General features: G+C 40.8%; 1 pseudogene; it reads left to right on the forward strand.

Moving 5' to 3' along the window:
* The first annotated feature begins 1010 nt into the window (after positions 1-1010).
* On the forward strand, positions 1011-9839 carry LOC123929996 (annotated as a pseudogene).
* Positions 9840-27842: the final 18003 nt, after the last annotated feature.

The following is a 27842-nucleotide window of genomic DNA, read 5'->3' on the forward strand; positions in this document are numbered from 1 at the left end:
TGTGATCCCAGGAGCCACCGGCCTTGGGACAGTACACGGAGATCCGTGTCCCTTTGGCCTCAAGACCCGCACAGCTCCTGGGACTGTTGCTGCTGCCACAGGTTTCCCCTCCCTTCTCCCCATGTTCTTCCCAGAACTTTTAGGTAGTGTTCATTCATTCATTAAAGCCTTGTTCTAGTTTCTCTGCATAGCTCTCCTGAGTCTCTTCTGTGGGTCAAGTGTGCAAAAGTTGGGAGTCGAGTGGGTGCTGGCATGGGAAGCCAGACGCCATCGTTTCCAGGTTCCCGTGGCCCAGCAGAGCGGGTAGGGCTAGAAGGACGGACCCTTGAAGAGTGGGAGTAGGTTTTCAGTTTCGGGGATGGGCCTGGGAGAACACTGGCCTGGGGAGGGCAAGTGGGGGAGACTCACCCTTCCCTATTGGAAGCGCCACTTCTCTCCCACTGGGGACCCCATGGAATCTTTTTGCTTCACAGCCCTAGGGCAATGTAAAGACACTCCTGGCCTAGAGTATGGGTCTGGCATCGAAGATTGAGGCTCAGGGCAAAGGAGGACAGCTTTGCCATGAGGGTGTGACAGCTCCCTGAGCGCTGAGTGACATCCCACTTCACACAAGCACCAGGCCTCCCTCAGTGCGTCTCTTCCCTCTGCCGGGATTTGGGGAGCTGCTTCCTGATGGCACTCAGGAGAAGAATGAGGTGCAAACAAGTCACCTGAAGAGGGAGCAGGACAACAGCTGAAAGGACTGTCACCCCAAAAAACTCCTCAGTCCCGTATTTATTAGATACAAGATAACAACCAACAAAGGAGGAGGTTATACATTAGTCATGGGTCTTGTAGGCCAACCAGAAGGAATGGGAGTCCTATGTTGATCATAGTCTTGTAGGTCAACAGAGTAGGGTGTGCCTGGCCCAGCAGCATGGAATTTATAGTTGAGCAAGAGCACAGAAAGGGATTATTCTAACAGAAGGCTTTAATGAGGCCGGGGAGATAATGGAAAAGGGAAACAGGCAATGTTCCACCCTGAGCGACCAGGGCATCCCCAGCTGCTGGGCTCCAAGGACGTGTATCCTCCTCTCCACCGGAGGCCTGCTGCTAGTACAGGTTTTCTCAAGGTCATCCTCAAGCATGCTGCGTGACCAGTACCATTTCTCATTTATTTATTAAAATATTATTATTTTAATAAATTTAATTGTTATTATTAAAATATTATTTATTAAAATATCACCACTTGGTGATATTTTAAGCAGTCTATCATTCTGAGGGACGGTTACATTTCCTCCTTTTTGTTAATGCAGAAGCAGCAAAATCCGTTTGCAAGTTGTCGTACCGTTAGTCATCAGAAAGATTTCCGTGAGCATCTGAGGACTAAGCATAAAATGATTATAGCAATAAAAAGTGTCATCATTCCACCTATAATGCCAAGACCAGTGTTTTGATCCAAGCAAAGGAGTTTACCTCAGACAGAATATCATTAATCCTTTACATGGAACTCACTCTTGGAACTGATTGTAAGAATACTGAGGAATGCCCTGAATAGTATCTTGAAGCTGTTTAATATCCACAGTGAAATTACCGCCATGATGACTGGTAATATGGGTCTGGGATGTATCACATAGCACAGCATGGCCTGGGACTTGAGCATAAGTAGAAGTACTTGACTGGATATTTAGACATGAGGAATGTGGCAAGTCGCTGGGTTTCAGTGATATTTCTGTATCCATCATATATTCTCTACTCAATTTTAGTTAATGTCTAAATCTGCACTCTCATTCTATCAGTCCTTTTTTTTTTTCCCTTGAGATTTGTTTAGATTGAGATCCACTGTTTCTTGGTCAAATAAATCATTTGAATTTTTTGTTTAATCATCAGTTAAAAGGGATTTTAACACTCCCTGGTGCAGGTCTCCTGTCTTCCTAAGAAAAATTTCAAAACACCCATCTGCCATATTAAATTGTTGATTTTATGTGAATTGCAACCCAGATTTCCTAATTTAAATGAGAATTGGTTGAAAAGCATTTTTTCATTTCATTTTTCTTTCAGTTTTTCATTTCATTTCATTTTTCATTTGCAAGTGGTCTGCTCTTTTGTTCATCCACTTGTTGTTCTGCTCTATTTCTCCCAGGATGTGCCTCTTAGCAGCCCACTTGGCAATAATAAGGGCTTCTCGTGGCCCTGGGGGAACATAGCAAACTACCCAAAGCCTCCCTAGGACAGAGCTGTGACAATGTAGATCCACGATCTGGACAACAGAGTGGTGTTTCCATTCACTGGGGCGGGACCTGCGGATCTGTGTGGTCTAAATTTGTTTAGGTCAGAAAGGGCATCTAACTGGGATCCTCATTTCCTAAAGAAAGGAAGGAGTTAAATCAATGGAACTAAGTCAGGAGGAGGAATTGAATGTGTATTAGTTGGCATTCTCCAGAGAAACAACTGACTGTTTATACCTACATCTCCATGTAATCTCTCTCTAGAGAGGGATTTATTAGAAACTGGCTCACACGGTTATGGCCCAGGCAGGAGAAGACCAATGTCCCAGCTCAAAGTCAGAGGGTTAGAAAGAGGGGCGTCTCCCTTACTCAGCCTTTTTGTTCTGGCTCAACCAGTTGGATGAGGCCCAGCAGCATTGGGGTGGCAATCTGTTTTACTGAGTAACCGATTCAAGTGTTAGTCTCATCCAGAAACACTCTCATAGGACCAGAGCAAAGTTTCATCCAATTGGGTACCTTGTGGCCCAGCGAAGCCAACACAAAAAATGAACCATCACAGCATATTCCACAAGAGTGAATGAAGCTTCTGGGTCACGGGGAAATGATACCAAATGAGGTCACAGAGGAAGAAAAGAGAGATTCCCATCTAGGAGGCCGTGCAAGTGCATTTGAGGACCTTTTAAGCGCTTTGAAATTTCATGGAGAGTTTTCTCCACATTTTCCATGTTCTAATCCTTGTGGCATTGTTGAGAGTACCTTCAAATCTGGCTCCTAGTTAATTAATTCCTCTGTATCTGCTTAGCCCTCTAGCTGAGTTTGTAATTTTAGTTATTTCATTAGTCAATTCTGGAAGTTTCGCCTGGGTTCCTTTCAAATGTCTGGACATTTTTGGTAATCTTTCATCTTGATGTCAATACATTCTTTTGAAAATATACAGAGCCTGTAATTTGCAGTATGTGGTCTTTGCAAGCTTTTCTTCTCCTTCTCCCACCCCTCCCCTCCCCTCCACTCCCTGCCCCCAGTCCCCTCCTCCTCCCCCACCTTCTTCTTTGGTTCACATTCTGCACTGTTGTCCCTCCCCTCCCTGCCCCCAGTCCCCTCCTCCTCCCCCACTTTTTTCTTTGGTTCACATTCTGCACTGTTGTATGGGTTCTGATTATTTCCTCAAAAGTTTTTCAATAGGAATATATTAATGCCTGGCTTTAAAGCATATTCCTGTAGAGTATACGTATTCCTCTCGGTACCTCCAATGGGAGTAGATGTAGTAAACTCACATTTTGGCTTAGATTTCTCAGTCCACACAGGCAATGTGGATTTCAGGCTATGAAAATTAATAAAGGGAATTTGTAAATAAAATGAATGGAAATCAATATTTAAAGGCTTAAGTGTTCATGTTAAAAATAACCATGTTTTGGGAGAGGAGTGGTTTCCCAGTGCATTTAAGGGGATGACCTTAAGCATCCCATCTTGCAACCTGGAGATCTTGTCTACTGGAAAAGAGCTCCAGAAAAAAATCTCTTCAAGCTCTTTGGAAAGGCCCATATCAGGTCTTGCTAACCAACCCTGTGCTGCCAAACTCCAGGGAAGAGGCTCTTGGAGTCACGTGGCACATTTGAGGAAATCTCCAGATTCTGTGGGACCTGCACACCATGCGGTGACCTAGAAGTTCAGATTTCCCAACATGAAGTGGATGGCACCTCAAGAGATAGCTTTGCCACGATGCCTGGGTGAGACCCATGTACCTTTTCTCACACTTGCTTCCTGTCTCCTTCACGGAAAGACAGTGCTCCATCCCACACTTACCAGACCCTTGCAGAAGGAGGCAGCATTATTGTTGTTGTTGTTAGGATTTTTCAGACACAGCCTCCTCATAATGCCATGACAAATCAAACTTTTCCCTTTTTTTTGCTGGAGGGCAGAAGTTCCTGAATCCACAAATGTCTTTCTTTCATCGGAACCACTAACAGACTCCGGATTCTTAGCCACATTCACGGTCTCCGCATTTGCGCACTTACAGGCTGTATTATTGGATAACACTGGCTTCTAAACAGTTCTTTGGGATAATACAATTCTAATGCAGCTGTGACATCTTGCTGTTTTGCAGATAGTTGTCCACCTGTTGTGTCGTGTCTATACCTGCGCTGCATCTTCCCGAGGGCACTCGGTTGATTCTCTGACGGGCTGCTTGCAGGGCCCACTACTCTGTTTTCATGGCTGTTTGAAGCAGGGGCTCCAGGAGGCATGCATGGCTCTGTCTGGGTTGGCCTCCACAGGGAGAACTGTTCTCTCCTAAGTCACAATAAGTGCCAAGGACTGTTTTCAGTTGGCTACTTTCTGACCTAGGGTCCTGATTTAGAACCACAATACAACTTGGAAGTTTCATGTGAATTTTTATTTTTCTTAAAGATTTTATTTATGTATTTATTTAAGAGAGGGAGAGAGAGCATATGCAGCGGGAGCAGCAGGCAGAGGGAGAGGGAGAAGCAGACTCTCCTGCTGAGCAGGGGACCCGATGTGGAACTCTGTCTGATCCCGGGACCCCACGATCATGACCTGAGCCGAAGGCACATGCTTACCTGACTGAGCCACCCAGGGGTCCTGGATTTATTTATTTGAGAGAGACTGCGTGTGTGAGCTCTTGAATAGAGGAAGGTACAGAGGGTAAGGGAGAGGGAGAGAGAATCCTGAGGTAAAGAAACATCACCCACGACAGAATGGGAACTACTTACTGACAGCAGGACAGTGAGTCGGGGGGCATCTCCATCCCCTGCATTTGGCAGAGAATCAAGTCAAAGGCAGGCAGAGGAGCAGGAAAGCTTCTGGGTGGTGAAAGGGGAAGGTCCGATGACAGGTTGTTGGGGTGGGGGAGCAGGACGGGAGCTGACAGAACAGGACTGTTCTATGTCATAGACCATATTCGAGGAGCATATCTGTTTCCCTCGTGGTCTCAAGTCCAGGGGTGTGTGTGCTAAGTTGGGAGCAAGAACAAGAAAAGCTATCTGGGGCCGATCGCTGCAGAGTTGTGGCTTGGCTTTCCAGGAGGGCCTCTGCAGAGCTTGTGGGTCCAGCCCTGCCTGGTTTCTTGGCAGATTTAGAATGTTCTGTAGACTGGAATCCCTCTCCTAAGCTGTCTTCAGACAACTGAACACCTTCTATGGATAGAGAAACTATATTCCATAACAACTATGATTAGTACTATACATAATAATTACAATAATGATCAATAATAATTATAATCACCTACATATCATTCAATGTATAAACATTAATATGTATGAAATTATATAATCGATATATCATGCTTATAGTATGTATGTAATTATACATATTTATAAGAATTATGATAACATAAGTGATAAACTACATTAAAACATAATAAAGTAATACATTAACAAAGTATTAAATAATAAAAATTTTATGATAAAAACGATTGACTCACTGGGAGCCAGAGATGCTCCTTTTCCTTACTGTGAGCTGCTCCCAATGCTTTAGACTGCCAGGTGTCTGATCTCCAGATAACTGAGTGTTTCTGTACACGGATTATCAGTGTTTTAGAGCACTTTGAGCAAGGGACCACCACCTGCATGACCAGACTATGATCTGCTTTGTGTGGGCCCCACAAACTCTGGCAAGGCCCTTCTGTTGTCAAAGGTCTTCAGTGAAAGCCCTGAGAATTTGATCTCAACTTGGAAAATTGTGTGATGAAAAATAAATGCACAGAGGCATGAAGGACAATGTGGGGTTGACAAAACAGATTTTAGTATTTAAAAGCACTGTTATTCTAGAATGCCATCTTGAGGGGTGCCTGGCTGGCTCAGTGGGTATAGCATGCGCCTCTTGATCTGGGGGTCATGAGTTCAAGCCCCACATTGGGCATAGAGATTACTTAAAAACATGCCATCTTGAACGTAAAAGAGCTTGAAGAGGCTGATAATATCTGGAAATACTCCCAAGGATCTCAAGGGATCTGGAAATGCTAGAAAAGGACTGCAGCTCAGCTCTTCAGCACCCACTGTATCCTTTTTACTTTTGCACATCATCAAGACAAGCCATCTGCTCACTCAGTACAAGAGACCAAAAGCTACTTTGAGTCTGAAACAGTTGCATGTGGAAAACGCTAGATCCTCATCCTTACTTGCTGGATGACTTGCATGTCCTGCAAGACAGCTTCTCTCAGCTGATGAATTCGTTAGAAGGAAAAGACAGGTGCCAGGCTGTGAGAAGATGAAATCTGATCAACACAATCATTTCCCAAAGGCCTTGAACCTATCGTGTTCTTTTCTCTTTGCTATTTTATTTTGGCATCAAGACTATAATAGCTCCAGTATTCCTCGAGTTATCTCAGACTCTCCTTTCCAGACAAGTGAATATTCTGTAACTCGGGAGAACGATCATTGGCATTCATATCACGCACACACAACTGAGAGAGAATGGATTCTCTATTTACCATTGGATTGTCTGTTCATCCTCAAAGCCTGCCTCCTCCTCCTGTTCTGTCTCCTCTATATTCTGTGTGAACGTGGATGGAATTCATAGCTCAGGGAACTCAATCCCTTGTGAAGAACTCAGCCTGGGTCTGTGTGCAGAGTGTTGGGTCACTGGTACTTTCTCCAAGATCTCTATCAGTTCCAAGATCTGGGGATTTTATTTTAGTGTGTGTGTGTGTGTGTGTTTGTGTGTGGTGTTTGTTTGTTTGTTTGTTGTATACTGGCCTTATATGTTGGGGAAAAAATAAGTACCCAAAACTTCAGATACTCTCTTTAACAGAAAGGAGTAACCTGCCATAGTAAAATTAACCTAAAAATTTAAAAACAACATGTATGTTTCTTTGATGACATCTGAAGCCTCATTCCACTCTTAAGAGCAAAGACATTGTTTTAGTTTTGGAGAGGAATTAGATGAAATTTAGGCACAGTGCAGGCATCACTAATTACTATTCTATCATTTTCAAATATTTTTAATGGAAGATTACTGTTTAAAATCAAGATACACCATAACATAGTTATATTCTCCTAAAAGTCTTAAGTGTTTGAAAAAAAGAAAGCAATTTTCAGGTAATAGATACAAAATTTTAAAACCAGCCAAAGAAGTATAGTTTATAATGCTAAATGCAAACTGACATGGATTTCACAAGATAACAAAGCCAGAATCATCTGTATATTCATCCATTAACTGCTCATGTGTCTTGATGAGCTCGCCAGCCTGCACCAGCCGTAAAGATACAACCTCAGCCACAGACAGAGCCTTGGAAAATTTGTCCACGGGACTCTGGGCCAGGGATATCCGTCAGGTGAAGGATAGGCTCTCCCAGGCACCTCCCGGCCCACACTGGGCTGGTTCTGGGCACCAGAGTGGAGCTGAAAATTTCACCAGGGGCACGCTGCCTGGACTCTTCTCAGCCAGTGTGAGCGCTGCCGGTCTCATGAGTACGATTCAGAAATATCCGTGGACAAAAACCCATCCTTCCTTTGTGGTTCTCAGTCCATTGGACACCCTTTGTGGATAGAGAAACTATTCAAAAAATGTAACAGTGGGGCACCTGGGTGGCCCGGTCTGTTAAGCATCAGCCTCCTACTCAGGTCATGATCCCAGGGTCCTGGGACTGAGTCCCGAGTTGGGCTCCCTGCTCAGCGGGAAGTCTGCTTCTCCTTCCCACCACTCATGTTCTCTCTCTCTAATACATAAATAAAATATTAAATAATAATTATAATAATAATTAATAGGTCAACTAATCTTCAACAAAGCAGGAAAGATTATCCAATGGAAAGAAAGATAGTCTCTCTGACAAATGGTATTGGAAAAATTGGACAGCCACATGCAGAAGAATGAAACTGGACCATTTCCTTTCAGCAGACACAAAAATGACTCAAAATGGATGAAAGCCCTAAATGGGAGACAGGAATCCATCCAAATCCTGGAGCAGAACACAGGCAGCAACCTCGGTGACCTCGACTGCAGCAACTTCTTTCTAGACACGTCTCCAAAGGCAGGGAAGGAAAGGCAAACCTGAACCACTGGGACTTCATCCAGATAAAAAAGCTTTTGCACAACAAAGGAAACCGCTGGGACAGAATGGGAGAAGGTATGTGCAAATGAAAAATCAGATAAAGGGCTCGTATCCAAAATTTATAAAGAACATGTCAAACTCAACACCCAAAGAACAAATAATCCAATCAAAAAATGGGCAGAAGACAGGAACAAACATTTTGCCCAATATGACATCCAGATGGCCAACAGACGTATGAAAAGAAAAATACTACACATCACTCAGGATCAGGGAAATACAAATCAAAACCACAATGAGATGACCACCTCACACCAGTAAGAAGGGCTACAGTGAGCCAGTCAGGAAAGGACAGATGTCGGAGAGGATGGGGAGAAAGGGGAGTCCTCCTCCACTGTCGGCTGGAGTGCAAGCTGGAGCAGCCGCTCTGGAAAACCATATGGAGGTTCCTCAGAAAGTTGAAAATAGAGCTACCATTTATATTTTAGTCTAGGAACAATTTTGCCTTGATTTGAACTCCCACCATTTTTTTGAAAAGACTTTTCTTTCCTTGATGAAAATTACCCTATGCTGTGAATTTATTTATTCAATCAGTAATCTGTTTCATTGATCTGCATCTTTCTGTAAGTCGGGGCACCACTTTCTGATTTCTGGAATCTTCACAAGTCTTCAAATCAGGATATTTAAATTCTCTACATTTGTTTTTTTCTTTTTTTTAATTGCTTTCACTATTTTAGGTCATTTGAATTTCTGTATAAATTTAGGAATAAACTTGCCAATTTCTGTACAAACCTGTTGCTGTTTTTCACTGTGATTGCCTTGAATCTGCCTATTAATTTGTAGACAAGTGACAACCAATCTGTACTGAGGCTTGCCGACCCGCCTATCATCTCTGTGTAAAAATATTCTGTTGATTTCGGGAGAGGTCTTGTACTTAGTCCGTTACATTTAGTCTAAAATGTGTAACATTGTGTGATGCTAATATAAATGAAATTATATCTTGTTTTCTGATTGTTTATGGGTCGAATACTCATTTATTTCACCCTTGTGACCTTACTCAACTTTCTTATTTGTTCCAGCAGGTCTCTGCAAATCACTTACATACACTGTATAACTAGGTTTGGCATCCGCAAGTACAGATATTTATTTCAGATATATCTGCCTTTCGTATGTAAACAAAACAAAACATTATCTTCAAGTACATGGTGCCCTGAGGATTTAACAAAGGTTAACTAGTCAGAAGCTCACGAACTCCAGAGCATGATTTTCTAATTAAGAAATGGTCAGGATGCCCTAATAAGATACTACTTCCTCCTTTAAAAGTGACAGCCGGTCCCAGGACATAAAATCTTCTCTTATCTGTATATCGCCTTTCTAACTTTTTTCCAAGTTAGCACCTTTTTCTGGAGCAATTTTACTTTTCTTGTTTTCAGCTAGAATATGTTACCGTTATGGCAGCGGCACTGATCTTCCCTAAGGCAGAGCACCCTCCCTGGTCCCCAGGCACTGAGCAGCGGGTGAGGAGAAACGCTGCCAAGTTCCCATACTCGCCTGCATGTCCGCACAAGTGCCACTATGTACTGGTGGACAACGCATCCATGGAATCAGGAACACCCAAATGCTACTAAGAATTGTTGGATGGGAATTATGGGAACTTGTTTTCTTTTTCCTTCCTTCCTTCTTTCCTTCCTTCTTTCCTCCTTTCCTTTCCTCCCCCTTCCTTCCCTCCTTTCTCTCTCTCTCTCTCTCTCTCTTTTCCTTCCTTCCTTCCTACCTTCCTCCTCCCCTTTGCATCTCCTTCCTTCCTTTCTGGTTCTTTCTCTCTCTCTCTCTTTTCCTTCCTTCCTTCCTTCCTTCCTTCCTTCCTTCCTTCCTTCCTCTCTCTCTTTCTCTTTCTTTCCCCTCCCTTCCTTCCTTCCTACCTTCTGCCCCCTCTTTGTTTCTCCTTTCGTTCTTCCTGGTTCTTTCTCTCTCTCTCTCTTTTCCTTCCTTCCTTCCTTCCTTCCTCCCTCCCACCTTCTCTTCCCTCCCTCTTCTTTCCCTCCTTCCTTCCTTCCTTTTCCCCCCATCCCATGTCCTTCAAATTAGCCATAATGAAGAATGCACTATTTTTAAACCATGAAATCAAAACTTTGTTTATAAGAAGAAGCTTATGAGAAAGTTTACAGTTGTTGATTTTCAAGGATAATTATTTTATAAAGCCGAGAAATGCAAGGCTTTGGAGGTTCCTTTTTGAACTGCACTTTTAAAGAAGAGAAAACCTCTACTTTTCAGTTATGCTACTTGGTACCATTGTATCTCTCTTTTATTATCCAATTAGAACCATCTTTATAGTCATCAAGAGTTCATCAGCAGAAACCTTAGATTATTTATGCTGAAGGGTTTTCAAGCAATAAGTAAATTAATGTGTATGATTTGGAGGTTTGTTTGCATATAAAATTTCTGGCAGAGTTTTTATTAATATTAAACTGAAATGAAGAAAAATCATATCCAATGCCATTTCATTAGTAATGCTCTCTGATTTAAATTTTATCTGAATATTTTTTGGCATCTGAGTGGCTTGTATGGTTAGGTGTCTGCCTTCAGCTCAGGTCATGATCCCAGGGTCCTGGGATTGAATGCTGAGTCAGGCTTCTAGCTCAGTGGGGAACCTGATTCTCCCTCTCCCTTTGCCTGCTACTCAGTCTGCTTGTGCACTCTCTCTCTGTCAAATAAATAAATAAAACTTCTTAAAAATTAAAAAGAAAATAAAAATAAATTATATCTAAATATTTAATATCTTTGTATTATTATACTTCATATATTATTTTTATATAATTATTATACTGTTTATATTATTAATATTTAGTGTTATATTTATTTACATATGTGAGATAAGCAAAATCTATGCAATTTTTATTTTAAACATGACAATAGAAACTTGTAATAAAATTTCTACCTTGAATTCCTAGCTTGCATACATGTTATTTGGTCTAAGAAATTAAATACTTTCATGGATTCCCAAAAGTCAATTCATTGCAAACATTAATTTTAAAAGATAGAATACCTTTTGCGTTGTATCTTATCATATAAAAACCTTCTAATAGTTTTCATGTTTAGAATTACATTGATGAAGATCGGTTTATTTGGGATATGAGAGAGGTAGAATGGCTTCCTGGAACTCATGAAAATATACATGACTTCTTTACAGAAGAACTGTACTTCTCTCCCATGCGTAGACTAATGGTTTCTTTTGTTCCTTTCACTTGGTTGTAAGTCCTTTAAAATCTGATTCATTAAACCCTTCTTCTGTTTGGGTAACACTTTTAAGGAGGCACACTGCTGGTTTCAGATGGTTTGCACATCATCCTGTCCAACTGGGCATGAGTAGAAGCAGGCAGTAAAGGGTAAATCTGGCTTCATGGCAGGGAGTTTAAGTAAGACACCTCTGGGTTTTTAGCTCACTGCCGGTGTAAGTCAACCACTTGACCTAAATGCCACCAAACTTAGAGTTCAGTAACTGTTGTTGCATCTAGGTGCCAAAATCAACACTTAGAGAACCACCAATGAAATTGTGGTCTGGACACACCGAGGTGATGATGATGTATGATCCGATGGTAAAATGAACTAGAAATGTTTGTTTTAAGAAATGAATGCCTTAAAGGGGGATTAGCAGCTGCCTTTAAATGTTCAGTGTCAAAATGTGAAACTAGTTCAAATGGCAGACCTGAGATGGACCTACAAAACCCACATAAATAATGGACTAAGTCTCATGCAGTGGGTTCTCTCCCTGGGTACCCCACGGGCCACTGTGAAGGTAGTGTCGCAGTTCTCTCTTAGCCGTGGTGGCTGATCTGATTTTCCTCTTTTGCCTAGATGGGCATGACCTCACTCTACCAGGGAAGAGATTGAGGCACCTGCTGGCCTGGAACCTACTGGGATGAAAACCAGGCTAAAGCATCCAAGAGTCTGTAAGTCTTACTTTTGTTTTTCTTTTATTTTTAAATTTTAATTCCCATATAACTGAAAGACAGTATTACATCAGTTTCAGGTGTATAATACAGTGATTCAGTACTTCCGTAATCAACCAGGGCTCATCCGGCCGGGCGCACTCCTTCATCCCCATCCTTATTTCCCCCACCCCCTCGCCTTTTGGAACCATGGGTCTGTTCAGTCATGTAACTTTCAGAGGACATTATGAGGAAGCATGAATTCACTGCCCCTCTGGAAAATACAAAGATTATTTATTTATTTATGATGTACTTACAATTGATCCTATCATTACAAAAATACATGACACGGAACACCAAGTCTCATTTTTTTAATTGTCAGTCATCAGGGTTTCCTCGAAAATAAAAAGCAGTGACACAAAGTGAATCATACCTTTAAAAATGCCATTCAAGTAATAACCCAAAGAAGAGATTGTGTTGAGTTTTTAATGACTAGAAGTGAGGTTCAGGACAGCCTTTAGCAGCTCACAGAACTCTTCCTCTTTCCTCTTTGAGGTAGAGTTGGTTGACTGTAGATTGGTGCTGGTGGTAGGCACAATGTTCAAGAAGAAAAAAATACTTAAAATGTTAAAGACCACCATTATGATTATAATTTTATAATCATATATAATCATAATGATTATAAATTTATTAATTTAGGATCATGCAGGGACAGATCGTGGATCAGGATTTACAAAATTGATTCAGTTCCATGAGTGAAGACCTCAGTCCTTTGTGATTTCTCTTTTCCCATTCTACTTCCTTCCACTCCTTATTTTCTATTTCTTTTAAGCAATGGTCACAATTCTCACACAGGTATATTTATTCCCAGGGGATTAAGTAAGAACGAAGGTGCTTCGTACATATTCTCTACATAAATATAACATCCTCAGTAGGTTTCTCAAACTATTTCAAGAAAATACTATTTTCTTGATTTTGTCCAAATTATGTGACAGTGACTTCAGCAGGACACTGGAATAGGAAGCCTTCAACTGATTCTCCTTACCTCCCTTCCCCCCACACACTGGGGTTTAGCAGCAACACACACAAACCAGTTCTCTTTGTGAGAAATCCAGGATCTAGTTGAAACACCCCGCATCCTGGGCAAGTGTGAGCACCCATCACCACCACCGACCATGCTATAGGGAACTGAGAAAGGAACTTCAGTGCCCAGCTAAGCCCTGAGGAGTCACAGAGGAGCACTGACTTAGTGCTGCAGATTTTCTAGCTTTTTCCCAAGAGAAGCTTCTGTCTTGCCTGCCTGGAGAGCTGTGCGGGCTGCCATACCCTCATTCCCGCAAGGGACTGTCCAGAGCCAGGTGATGGTTTGAACTAGCATGCAAGTGTAGGGGAGGAAAGCTTTTCCCTTCTTCTCCTCTATGTTTCCTTGGCTGGCATAATAATTAAATTAGCATAACGGATTAACAGGAAAAAATCACATTTAATTTCATGCGGACAAGAGTTCATAGAAATATGAGACTCAAGGAAGTAACCAAAAGAGGCAGCTTTCATGCGTTTTAGACAAGGAGACAATAAATTTGTAGAGAATTGACAAGACAAAGGGGTTTAGGCTTGGGGTAGTAAATTAATGAAGAAGGAACAAGATTTGTTTGCACAGCCTTCTCAGCCCTAAATTCCCTATCTCTGGTGATAAGGATGTCTCTCTTCCTCCTGGTACAAGAGGGTACCCTTCCCGTAGGGAATTTGTTTTCTGCTTTCAGAAGGACAAAAGAAGCCAGAGTGTTCTTCTTGCACTTAACCACTTTAGTTCAAAATCATCAAAATAAGGAGCGCCTGGGTGGCTCAGTCAGTTAAATTCTGCTTTCAGCTCAGGTCATGATCTTAGGGTCCTGGGATGGAGCCCCAAGTCAGGCTGCCTGCTCCGCGGGGGAGTCTGCTTCTCCCTCTACCTCTGCCTGCCATTCTGCTGGCTTGTGCTCTCTCTGTCTCTCTGTCAAATAAATTAATAAACAAATTACTCAATTAATTAATTAAATCTTTAAAAAAAACAAACAAAAAACTCCAAACAATCGTATACAAAGTGGCATATTTTGGGGTGGCACATTGTCCCCCTCCCCCTTTGCAGACAGTTCTCACACTCTGGTCCCCATCTCAGCGCACGGTGAGAAGGAGATGAACCCCAGCCCCCAGCATCTTCTTGAGGAGGGAAAGATTGTACCACATGCCCAGTGTCCCAGCTTTTCTGGGGTTGCCCAAAAGGCTAGCTTCTCCCATCTGTCTGAGTGCTAACAGGACTGAGCCCCAGCATACTCCAGCTGCCCGCAGGTCAGTGGCAAGGGCAGCTGTCACACTGAGCACACAGCTGGTCTCCACAGCGCCTCCTCCTGGTTCAGCGAAGAGTAAACAGGTGAAAAATCCCACACCTGTGCTTAGTCCTAGAGGGGAATTCCTTAGACAGCGGTCCCAACAATCCAGCTATAAGGGGGCTCCAGAGGATCTAGTTCTAGGCACTAACAGAAGCCAGCAGAGTGCAGACACCTGGATACCTGTCGAAGGAAGTCCTGCCGTCTGTATCAGTATGGGTGAACCCGCAGGGTTCAGTGAAATAAGTCAGTGACCAAAAGACAAACACCGCACGATTCCACTTATATGAGGTATCAACAACAGCCAAGCGCATAGAAACTAAGGGTAGAATTGGTTGCCAGGGGCTGAGAAGAGGAAAGAGGAGTTGCTCTCCAATGGGCAGAGTCTCAGTTATGTCAGAAGAATAAATTCCAGGTCCCTGGCGTGCAGCATCCTGCTCACAGTTCACAGTTATCTACTGTACACTTAAAACCTGCTACAGGTTCTTACCACAATGAAACAAAATAGAATAAAACAACTGATGAATCCCTGAACTTCACCTCTGAAACTAATAATACTATATGTTAAATTCATTGAGTTTAAATAAAAATGAATTAAAAAGCACTAAAAAAGAGTAAGATAAAAGAAAATGAAAAAAAATAGTATAAATAAGTAAAATAAACCAAACTCTGGGTGCCTGGGTGGCTCAAGCATCTGCCTTCGGTCATGATCCCATGGTCCTGGGATCCAGCCCAGCATCACTCTCCCTGCTCAGTGGGGAGCCTGCGTCCCCTTCTCCCACTTGCCCTGCTTGTGTTCCCTCTCTTGCTGTCTCTCTCTCTGTCCAATAGATAAATAAAAATCTTTAAAAAACTTTTAAAATTTTTTAAAAAATTTTAAAAACTCAAGAAACTGATACTAGGCTAATAAGTGTCAAACTGGCAATTTGATTCATTTGTTCAAATGTAAAAAGTAAATTATAATGTAAATCATTTTCAGTTAGTAAAATTGTTCATCATATGGGGTCTTTTCCCCAGTGTCCTTAGTAACAACATTAATCTCTGTGACTGAGCCTGGGTGGAAATTATACCGAATGTATCATCGCCTAAACGGAGAATATTGCAAAACCAGCACTGCTTCACTTTGCTATATATATATACACACATACATATATATGCATGTATATAGATATATATTGCTAATTAAACTGGGAATGTACTCTTAGGAACAGCTGTCTTGTGAAGTATAAGGCTATTCAGGTATTTTCTGTAGCTTTTGTAGAGTGAACAGTCTAAGGATTGTGAAATAAGAAAAAGTTCAGGTTCGATCTGATACTTTCGGACTTCAATCTCAGCCTGTGATCCATCCTAGCTTTGAGGACATTATTTAGAGTCTATTTTTTCTCAGTTTACTTACTCAGATGACCAGAATATATCTCTACATGTATTTGGTTTTCTCCCAGGGTTCCTGGCTCACAGCTCCCCAGAACTTGGGAATTCTCTGAGAGGTAAGAGCAATGGGAGCTCCTCTTGTTCTAATATTTGTCTCTTTGTCCCCAGTTCCTGAAATCCTTCAGGGCCCTAAAGGTGATTGTCTCGGTAATCATAACAAGCCCCCTTCCACGACAGTGGGGGGGAAGGGGGAGGGAGGACGCCTGTGTCAATGAGGTGATACTGGAAAATACCAAGGATGGACGGTTGGTCAGGTCAACAAACAGGTGGGTAGAAGAGAGAAGGGTGGAACCGATTCCTGGGAAAGGGAGAGTGAGTGCAGCAGAATCGGTTAGCAATGGCCGGTGGTTTCATCTATCATGCCTATGTAATGAAGTGTCCATAAATGTCCAAATAGAATGGGGTTCAGAAAGCTTCCAGGTCGAGAAGCCAGGACCCTTCCATGTGCTACTGTACCAGGTCAAAAACTCCACGGGGAGAGAAGCTCCTTTGTTGGGGCCTCATCCTTCCTTCTTCTGCATGTGGCTGTTGATTCCCATCTTTTAATATCCTTTGTGATGAACTAGTAATCTGTGCAAGCCACTCTAGCAAATTAGTTGAACCTAAGGAAGGGTTGTGCGAATTTCTGGTTTATAGCCCATCAGTCAGAGTACAGGTGATCACGTGAGAGTGTACTGGCACCTGAAGTGGAGGCAGGCTTGTGGGAATGAGCCCTTGACCTGTGGAATCTGATTCTGTCTCCACATAGTGTCAGAATTGAGGTGAAGTCTCAGACACCTGAACTGCTTGTTGGTGTGGGGTAGCCTCCACACACACACTGTAATTGTGTCCTGGAACCCAAAGGACCAAAGGTTTCAGCTACCTGCTTTCACTGCTCTGATTCCAACTCTCGTACACTAGACTTACTCCCTTTGTGAAATAATAGGTTTAGAGCTGGTTATGTGCTCAGAACCATTTATTTTTCCTTTTTTAATGTCTTTTTATTTTTCCTTCATGCCTTAAGCCTGTCCACATCATCCTCTGTTCATATCCGTCAGCGTTCTCCTCCAGATTGAGCCGTCAGACTGGGTGATGCTGCTGCAGCATCTTCGGCTCCCTCCCTCCCTCCCTCCCTCCCTGTCTTGTCTTCTTCTACCAAAGATGTCTTCTTCTACCAAAGATGTCATGGAGAAACACCAGTCTCAGTGGAATCTAACTCCAAATCTCCTCCCACCTACATAAGAGCTTTTCAAGAGAGACTTTTTCTTGCATACTCTACCACTAAAACTTTAAAGTTGTCAACCTCCACTGACGACTGAAAAGTTACCAGGTCATCCTATGGTTCCTTAATCACCTCTCCCTTTATTCTATATAGCGGCAAATAAAAACTCTCCGTTCTCCTGAAAACTCTGACCCTCACCCCTTCCCACCAATCTCAAAGATGTCATAAATAGAAAACAGTATTGACATATTTTATTTATTTTTTAAAAGATTTTATTTATTTATTTGACAGACAGAGATCACAAGTAGGCAGAGAGGCAGGTAGAGAGAGAGGAGGAAGCAGGCTCCCTACTGAGCAGAGAGCCTGATGTGGGGCATGATCCCAGGACCCTGAGATCATGACCTGAGCCGAAGGCAGAGGCTTTAACCCACTGAGCCACCCAGGCAGCCCAGTATTGACATATTTTAAAGTCTTCCAACTTCCTGCTTAGGAGTCTATATTTATTTTTTAAAGACTTGTTTATTTATTTATTGTGGGGCAGGAGTGTAGGGACAGAGAGAGAAAGAATCTCAAGCAGACTTCCCACTGAGCTTGGGAGCCTGACATGGGGTTCGATCCCAAAACCCTGCCTCTCTGCCTACTTGTGATATCTGTCAAATAAATGAATAAAATCTTTAAAAAATAATTATAGGAAACTAGTATGTCCCCTGGGTCTTCGTAGGATAAGTTGTATATAATATGATGAAAATTAGCTTCAGGAACATCCTTATAATAAACATAATAGTGAGATTCACAGGGTTATATTTTTAAATTTCTTAATAGAAACCAATCATGTAATACCAAAGGAGAATTTTTTTAAGATTTTATTTATTTGACACAGAGAGAGAGAGAGAGATCACAAGTAAGCTGAATGCAGGCAGAGAGAGAGGGGGAAGCAGGTTCCCTGCTGAATAAAGAGCCCGATGTAGGGCTCGATCCCAGGACGCTGAGATCACAGCCTGAGCCAAAGGCAGAGGTCTAACACACTGAGCCACCCAGTTGCCCCACCAAAAGAGAATTTAATAAAGTCTATTCTGTATGAGTGGTCTGAATACACATACTTGATACAACTAATAATGATGTTGTGAGAACCAGGTCACTTAATTCTTAGTTTAGTGGTTTTGTTTTCCTTCCATCTATAATGGAAGCCACGTATACGTGTACATGCACATATACACACGTGTGTGTGAGAGAGAGAAATAGTGTCTTCCGCACGATGCTCACTTGTCAGTGATATGTTCTGGATTGGTAAATCAACACACACACACACACACTGCTGACGATTTCTGATATATGGGAAGAAATGTCACTCTCTTTGCATGATCTAAAATGCACTGACACTCATAAAGTAGTTCTGTTTTTAATTTTTTGAGGAACATCCCTACCGTTTTCCATAATGGTTGCACCAATGTACATTCCAGCCAGTAGTGTGTACAAGTGTTCTCAACCCTCCAATACTTCTTTTGTTTCTTTTACAATTATCATCCTAACAAGAATGAGGTGGTATTTCATTGTGGTTTTGATTTGCATTTCCTTGATGAAGAGTGACATTGACCATCTTTTTGTAACTTGTTGGCTATTTGTTTGTCTCCTTTTCAGAAATGACTGTACAGACTCTTTGTCCAAGTTTTAATCAGATTGTTTGTGGGTTTCTTTTTTTCTTTTTTTAAGTTGAGTTGTAGGAGTTCCTCCTATATTTTGGAAATTTTCCTTTATCAGATAAATGTTTTACAAATATTTTCTTACATTCCATTGGTTGTCTTTTCACTGTTGATTATTTTCCTTCCTGGACAGAAACTTTTCAATTTGATGTAATTTACTTGTCGGTTTTTGCTTTGTTGCTTCTACATTCGGTATCACATCCAAGAAATAATTGCCTACACCAGAGTCATGAAGCTTTTCCCATTTTCTTCTAATAGTTTTTCAGTTTCAGGTCTTACATGTTCTTCCTCAGCCCATTTGGAGTTGATTTTTGTGTAAGTTAGCTAAGGGTCCACTTTTATTATTTTTGAATGTGAATGTCCAGTTTCCCAGTAATCCCACTTCTGGGTATATATTCAAAATCATTGAAATCAGGTTCCCAAAAGTTTCTGGGCTCCCATGTTTATGGGAACATAGTTTATACTAGCCAAAGTATGAAATACACAAAAAAATCTAAATGTCCATCAAAGGATAAATGAATAAATAGAATGTGAGATATGGAGACAATGGAATTTTTTACAATGGAATAGTTTTCTTCTTATAAAAAGGTAATCTTGCCATTTATGGCAATAACGGTAAACCTAGAGGACGCTTTGCTAAGTGAAAGAAGCCAGTCACAGAAGGACAAACACTGCATCGTTCCACATGTAGGAAGTATCTAAAAAAGTCAAACCCATAGAAGCAGAAACCGGAATGGTGGTTGCCAGGGGCTAGAGGAAGGCAGAAAGAAGGCTTGCTGTTACCTGGGTGTAAAGTGTCCTCATACAAGATGAACAAGTTCTAGAGAGTAGTGTACCACACTGTGCCTGTAATTAACCCACGCTCTACTGTGCACTTAGAATTTGTTGAGAGGCTAGAACTCATGTTAAGTGGTCTCACTACAATTAAAAATAGATAAGGAAATAAATGCATTGGCAAATGGAGGTGAACCTATTATTTAGAAATATGGAAATTTACATAACTCTGAAAGCTGTTGGTATGCATTTTCACGAGTTGTTGATAACTTCTAACCCCTTACTTTGACTGATCAACAGTGACCAACATCGAAGCTACAGGTTCCAATCAATGGAAATGCCTGTTCTGAAAAATCACACTTTGTCTTATTAGTTTTACTAAAAAAATAAATAACATATCTCAATAAATGCTGAGAAAGTGTTACTACAGTGTGCAGTTTGTACCTTCAAACAGCCAATAAAATGAACCATTTCTCAATGATCCCATAATGTCTGGGATTGTCACAAGCATTTATCCCTCTTCATTATCTTCCCCTTTTCTCAGTCTTCTTCCCATCATTGTCTCTAACACCAGCACAGCTCTGGTTGTACTGGGGGAAATGCTGAGGTATTGGTCCCACTATTTATCATAAGATGTGAAGTCACAGAAAGATCATCTCAATTTCTGCATTTTGAAGTTAAGGAAATAGCAAGGTCATATCACTTATCTAAGTCATGAAATTAGCAGATGACAGAGCAGAGCACGGAACCTGGAAATATCACCCAGTTCCCAACTATCTGCAAGTGTAGATGGCGCTCACAGCGGCTCAAACGTTCTCTGGTACAAAGTCTGATCCCTTCAAAATCGATAGTGGTCTCCACAGTCACTGTTTGTAATTCTTGACTTTTTAAAAGTTTCTGTTTCTATTCACTCGTTTTCTCAGGCTTTGATGTATTTTGTCCACTATAGTTAAGCAGTATTAACTTATTTATGCTGACATGCCTTGATTCAGCCTCTTATCTCCAGTTTCCATGAACCAGTCTTCTTCATCATAGTCTCTGACGAGTTCTTTCATCTGGGGATGAACCCAGAGTTAGAAAGTTCTCCTTCCTAATGACTCGTTCTCTGTGACATTCACTTGCTGATCCTAGCTGTATGCTTTTCTGCACTATCAAGATGGTGTTTGGACTCATACATCCAAGCAAATTTGACCTGTTTGCTGTCAGCCCTCAATTCCTGTTTGAGTTTTCTCTGTATGCTGTCTGCGTCTGCCTCTGTTCCCAATAAGTTCCTGAGACACATGGGTATTGAGCATCTACTCTCTGTCTCACCATGCATGGGGGAAATAAACAAACAGAATGGAAGAAAACTATGATCTTTAAAAACAATCTTTTAGGGGCTCCTGGGTGGCTCAGTCAGTTAAGCGTCTGCCTTCAGCTCAGGTCACGATCCCTGGGTCCTGGGATTGAGTCCCACAATGGTCTCTCTGCTCAGCAGGGAGTCTGCTTCTCCCTCTCCTTCTGCCTGCCATTCCCCCTGCTTATGTTTGCCTGTTCTCTCTCCCTCTCTTAAATAAAATCTTAGAAAAAAATCCTTTAATATAGGAAAAGGGGCAAATGTTAAATGGGTAATTATGCAGAATATTAATTAGTATTGTTATAGGTTATAAAGGAATACAGAGAACTGTGAAGAAATAAAACAGGGAGATGTAAACTAGTATAGAGAACATGCAAGGCATTTTCTTTTCATGCCTGTATCCCAGGATCGTTCAATGAAGGGACGAGGGGATAATCAGCAAACCCTCACCTACACCTTCTCTTACATCCTCTAGATCTATCTTACCATGAGACTCCCAGAATATGACACCAAGCTTCACACTGTAATGTTCTGATAATGGAGTAGGGCATGACTACCACATTAACCATGAGACATGCTACCTTCCCCCTTTTATTTGTTCTTTTAGAATTTTTTTTTGTTTAATGTTGGATTTACCTGTGAAAAAATACAGTGTTATCCTAAAATAAGTCAAGCATACTAATTATGCTTAAAGCTCCTGTATCATGTGAAAATATAAAAGTGAACATATTAAAATCTCAGAGATGAAAAATGAATCAAAGTCAAATTTGGATAAACATCTGTAGCTTCCACTCTGTCATGTATTTCTCTCTGTGTGTGTATTTATATTTTAAGCTTAAACTTTAAAATTTTAACTTTAAACTTTAAGCCATGTCATGAATATATGTCACACAACGTACCATTTGTAGATCAGGTGTTTTTGCATCCAGCAGATTATCTGTTATCGCACGGTGATCTCTCTGTAAAGATTCAGAAGCATGTCTTATCAGGAGGGCCACCTGTTCCGGTCTTATTCCCAGCCTTCTTTCCCAGTACTTGTCTATCAGGTATCTATCTGCAACTGGCTTTACCACCTTCTCCGTGTCTCTGCTCCCTGCTGCAGGCTGGTAAGAGCTCTCAGAGCCCTGATACCACTTTTGTTATGGTTCAAATCTCTTCCCAGAGAACAAGGAGTCCAAGAGGTCTGATGTAGCCTGAACACAGAAGTAGAGCAGGATAGGCTGTCTTTTTTATTTGACAGTCCATGGAGACTAATATCCAGGGACAACAGTGGGTTTCAAAGTAGGGAAAGCGGTAGTAGTAAAGATGCAAAGCATAGAAGCTAGACTCCCCAGCTCCCCTGCACAGGAGGCAGAAGGAAGCCAGTACTGGGGCCATGTTTCCTCCCAAGAGTGGAAGCTGCATCTAAAGTGTAGCTCCAGTGGGTAGATAAGAAGGTGCAGAATCCCCAAGGTGCTGGCTAGCTCAGTTTGGCTTGCTTCCTTAATGATTCTGTTGCTGAAAAGGAACCAACTTGGGTGGTTCCTTATGGAACCACCATATGGCATCAGCAACTTCTGTGCAAATTACTCCTAAAAAATACTTGGAAGGACAAGTAACTCATCACCAGAACCCTTGCTCCATTTTCAAATTGTTGATATGGCCCATATTTTCTAGGAAATCTGGATTTAAATACTGGAAACCAATTTGAAATAAAAACAATAATACAAAGAAAAAGGCCGACAGAGGGGAAACTCTCAAAAGACAGCATAAAACATAGACATGAAGGTCTAGAAAAGCCATCTTAAGAAACATGGAAACACGGTGACCAGAGCAGCTTCAGGTCTGCACAGGATGGGCCTGGGGCCACTCAGAACTTCAGGTTCCACATCCCTCCTCACATGTGTTTCAGTGTCTTTCTTCAGCTGTAGGCAATTTAGCAGGAACCATGGTCTCTAGAAGGTCCTGGTCCATAAGCTTCACATCCACTGAGGCTCACAGTTCCAGGGAAAGAATCTGATGGGCCGGAGTTGGATTAGATGCCCAATTCTTGGGGAAATCACTGTAGCCAGAGGAGCAAAATTTCAGAGTGGCAGCCCTGCCTGGGTCAATGGGGATCACTCTCCTGAGAGATTATTACTCTCAGGACGAGGAGACACGTCCTGCGGCCCATTATAGTCTGCTACTCTACTGACCAGCATTTGCCTTGAGTTCAGTGTGGCACATTTTCCCTCACAGAGATCGAAGAAGTTAATTTTGTGGAAGCCTTGAGTATTTACACAATAAATGTCTTATTTTGAGCCAGACTGTTTCAGAGTTTGGGAATGTTTTTCCCCAATATGAGCACCTTAGGATAAATGTGTTTGATACATCTCTCAAGGCACAGGGCCTTAAGACAATTCAGCAAGTCAACAACACAAGGCTTCAACTAGTTCATAGATATTACAGCAATCTTCCTAAATAATGGAGGAAATTGAGTTCATTAAGGAAAAGACGGAAGAAAAAGTGCCAGTGGGGCAAGCTCTACTTAGCGGGGATGAATAATCCGGGTGTTTCTCGAGGAAGAGGCCCAACCCATCACTGGAGCAGTATCAAATTCCATTCTACCATGTAATTAGTTAATTGTATCTGTTTCCTTTAGTGAGTCATGGTTTAGCAAGACATTGCTGACTCTGACCCATGAAGGGACTGTAGGAAATCATTTCATAGAGGGCTCTGGAGCAAACATGGGACATGTACTATCAGAAGGAACCATGTGAAAACAGCCCTGGAACCTTCCGAGTGGAAAGAGATGTGCTCATTCTCCATGCCTAGTGTGCATGGTCTAGGGATTGCTGCACTACTGGACCCACGCTCTGGAGGCGTCTCCTAAAAACAGTGGCTTCTGGTTTGCTGGACCAGAAAGAACAGGTCTGACGGTGGTTTGTGAGTTCTCTTATGCTTCCAAATGGATGGGAAACATCCTTCTGTCCTCAACACATTGGCCAGGACTCGTCACATGACTAGCCTGACTCTTAGGAGACTAGGAAATCTGGGACAACAAAGAAATTAATTGAGGAACAGAGTTGTCCCTGTCACAGAAGAATAGAATGCTGCTTTATTGTTATTATTAGTTTTGGTTTTGTAATATCTTTATAAAATCCCCTTATCAGAAAATATCTGGGTCAGAAATCTTATCTTTTGATGAGGGACTCGCGGGCATAGGGATCCTCCAGAAAATATGAATGCTTACTGATTCACCAAGTGTCCATTTCTCAAGTTATAAAGGTATAGAGAACATGCTTATTATAAAGTATTTATAATACTTTATATCTTTGAAATGTCACCTTCTACAAGTTCCCCACACCCCCACGTGTCTTCTGTGAGAACAATCTTAACTATAATCACTTCTTCGTGAAGTCCCTTGAGTTTTACAGTTTGTAACTGAACATATGTACGAGATCAGCTGTAGGGGCAATGTGTTGTATCAACTTAGGGGGTGATACATAACCTAAGTTCCTTCTAATAGGAGTGCGCTGGCATTTGGGCAACCCCACAACATGCATGTGTGACAGCTCATTGCATGATTAACTCCAAAAGCATCTAAAAGTTCTTTCCTAAAATGGAATAATGTCACAAGAGAATCTGTAACTTCAAACAGAAGCTCTACAGTGGCTTTGGTTTCGTATTTGAAGTTCAGCTGATTATGTATTCATATAAACATGGTCTCATGTTATAGCTTTGTAGATAGGAAAGTAAGATTAGAGTGAGAGTGAAACAGTTTATGTTAACACAAAACAATTTAATTCTAAGGAATACATTTTATACTTTGGAATGCATCCTCTGCTTTTTCATCATTAAAATGTATTAGCCGTTTATATAGAAATTGGGATTCCACTAATTTTTCTCTCAATTATTGAGCCTAATGTTTATGTAACATGGATTCCAAGAACCAAAATATACTTTGAAGAGATAAATTTTTTACATTTGTGAAGTTGAGTTTTTCACATTTTTTATAACGCAGTACATGCTGAATTATCAGCACAAAGGAGTCAACAATGAAAAGTCTCTCAAGAGTCTTCACAAAACCACAATTTATAAACATGATTTTTTTCTTCATTCTCATCACACTATTAGTATTTCAGGAAAAATGGTGAATAACTAATGTAATCGTGCACATCCTTATCTTTTGACTTTCATTGGTTGTGCTTCTAATGTTTTCTTATTAAACATACTAGTTTTAGGGTGAAACACACAAACACACACAGACACACAATTATCATGTCATAACAACAAAGTATTCATTTTAAGGAGTTTTGTCAGATGGTGGATTTTATCCAATGCTTTCTTAGCTCCTGAGGAGATATTTTTACCTTTTTATAGGTTACTGTGAATTATTTTAACATGTTACAAATATTATGATATTGGTTCTATTCTCCTGAATATTTTAGTATTTCATTTTAAAATTTACATTATGAATTATAAGTGCTACTAGCCTAGAAATTTGGTCTCAGGTGTTGTGTCAACATTATGGCGCTGCAGACAAAAACTTTCTCTTCTTCCTTCTCTAATCCATGCTCTGAAATAAATTAAGGAGCTTTGGAATGATCTCTTTAAAAGAGCTAAAGTCACCTATGAAATGGACTGAAACTTACTGGGCTTTTTTGGGGGGAGGGGAGGAGAATATAGATTTTTTTTAAGTGGCCTCAATTTTTCCACAGTAATAGTACCTTAGACATTAATAGTTTTCTCGGGAACATAAAATATTAATTTACATGTCTTGAAAAATCATCATTTTCATCCAGGTTTTCAAATTCTTAAGCAGAAATTGAAAAAAACTGCAGGCTTTTATTTTCTTGTATTTGTGTTTTTTGCTTTTCTTATATTCGCATTTAAAAAATTATGTCTAATTCTATATGTATATACATTTCCCCCTCTGTTTTTTTGACTAAGTTAATTAGTGGTTTTCCCTAGTGGCCAGTTTACGCTCCCACCACAGTTCACGGGGGTTCTCTTTCTCCATAACCAACATTTGCTATTTCTTGTCTTATCGATGACGGTCCTTGTAACAGGCATCAGGTGATTAGTGACCATCTCTCCAGTCTCTATCACTCCACGGACAATCTATAACTTAAAAGTTCCACAAATTGATGATACTTGTCACAAAATAGCTTCAAAACATCAAAACTCTCTTTGTTTCTTAATTGAAGGTGCAGAAAATCCAAGATTTTGAGGTTTCTTGATGTTCTGAACGGTTGCAAGTTTATATTACCTTGAGAACAAAGCTTCTCAATTTGGAAACCTAGCAGAATCAGACATTAAGCTGTGTAGAATGTGTGAAATATATCTTTTTTTTTCCATTTGGAGATATGGTTCTCTGAATGAATTATAAAGTGTGGTCGTGGCGATGTCTCATTGTGGTTTTGATATGGATTTCCCTGATGATGAGTGATACTGACCATCCTTTTTATATATCTGATTGTCATCTGTATGTCTTCTTTGGAAAAATGTTTATTCAGATCCTGTGCCCATTTTTGAATTTGATTGTTTGTGTGGTTTTTTGAGGGGGTGTTGTGTTGTATAAATTCTTTATGTATTTTGGATACTAACCCATTATCAGTTATGTAATTTGCAATTACCATCTCCCATTCAGTAGGTTGCATTTTTGTTTTGTTAATGGCTTTATTTGCTATACAAAAGTTTTTTATTTTGATAAATTCCCACAAGCCATCACTTTACACTATCAGAATGGCTAATGTAAAAAAGATAAGTAATAAAAATTTTAGTGAGGATGTGGAGAAAAAGGAGCTTTTGTGCACTGTTGGTGGGAGTGTAAATTGGTGTGGCCATTATTGAAAATAGTATAGTTTTCTCAAAAATTTAAAAATAGAAATATTACATGACTCAAAAAATTCCACTTCTACTTAACAAAAGAAAACAAAAATACCAATTTGAAGATATGGGCACACTTAAGTTTATTTACAACAGCCGGATGTGGAAGCAGCCCAAATGTCCATGGATAGATGAATGGGTAAGGGAAACACACACACACACATTCTGGAATGTTATTCAGCCATAAAAAAGAATAGGATCTTGCCATATGGGACGACATGGATAGACACAGAGGGTACTATAGTAGGTGAAATAAGTCAGACAGAAAAAGACAAATACCCTATGATTTCACTTATATGTGGAATCTAAGAAAAAAGAACAAACCCCAGCAGAAACAAACCCATCAATACAGAGAACAAATTGTTGGTTGTCAGAGGCAGATGGACAAAATGAGCAAAGAGGAGTGGGAGATACAGGCTTTTAGTTATGAAATGAGAAAGTCACAGGGATGGGGGATACAGCATGCGGACTATAGTTAATTATGTTGCAGTGTGTTGTATGGGGATGGATGGTAGCTATACATGTGGTGAATGGAGCATAATGTGTAGACTTACAGAATCACTATATTGTATTCCTGAGGCTAAGCTAATGCTGTCTGGCAACAATGCTTCCATTAAAAAATTAAAAATATATAAATAAATATGAAGTAATGGCATCTTCTCTTTGGGGAGTCTAAATATATGTATCTGGCATATTATGAAGTAAGTGATTCAATATTAGACTATTGTTCAACTCAAAATATAGATATCACCCTAACAACACTATTTGTAAACAATGCAACAGGAAGGAGAAGAAAACACCACTGGAGGAAAATGTGACCCATTATACCCAATTAGCTATTTTTGCTGAAGAATCTGATCAGAAGTGACAGTATTCAGGCTATAAATAAGCACCAGGCTTTGTCTAATTAACACCACGCCTTAGTTATATAGCACCTTCAAGTTTCTTCCTAGAGTTTATGTAAGTTCAAAAAAAAGAAAAGAAAAGAAAAAACATCTCTTACACATGAAAGCCAGGATTTAGAGGGGAGCGGATAATGCCAGAAAG

The sequence above is a fragment of the Meles meles genome, chromosome 18 (assembly GCF_922984935.1).
Source record: "Meles meles chromosome 18, mMelMel3.1 paternal haplotype, whole genome shotgun sequence".
Taxonomy (NCBI): Eukaryota; Metazoa; Chordata; class Mammalia; order Carnivora; family Mustelidae; genus Meles; species Meles meles.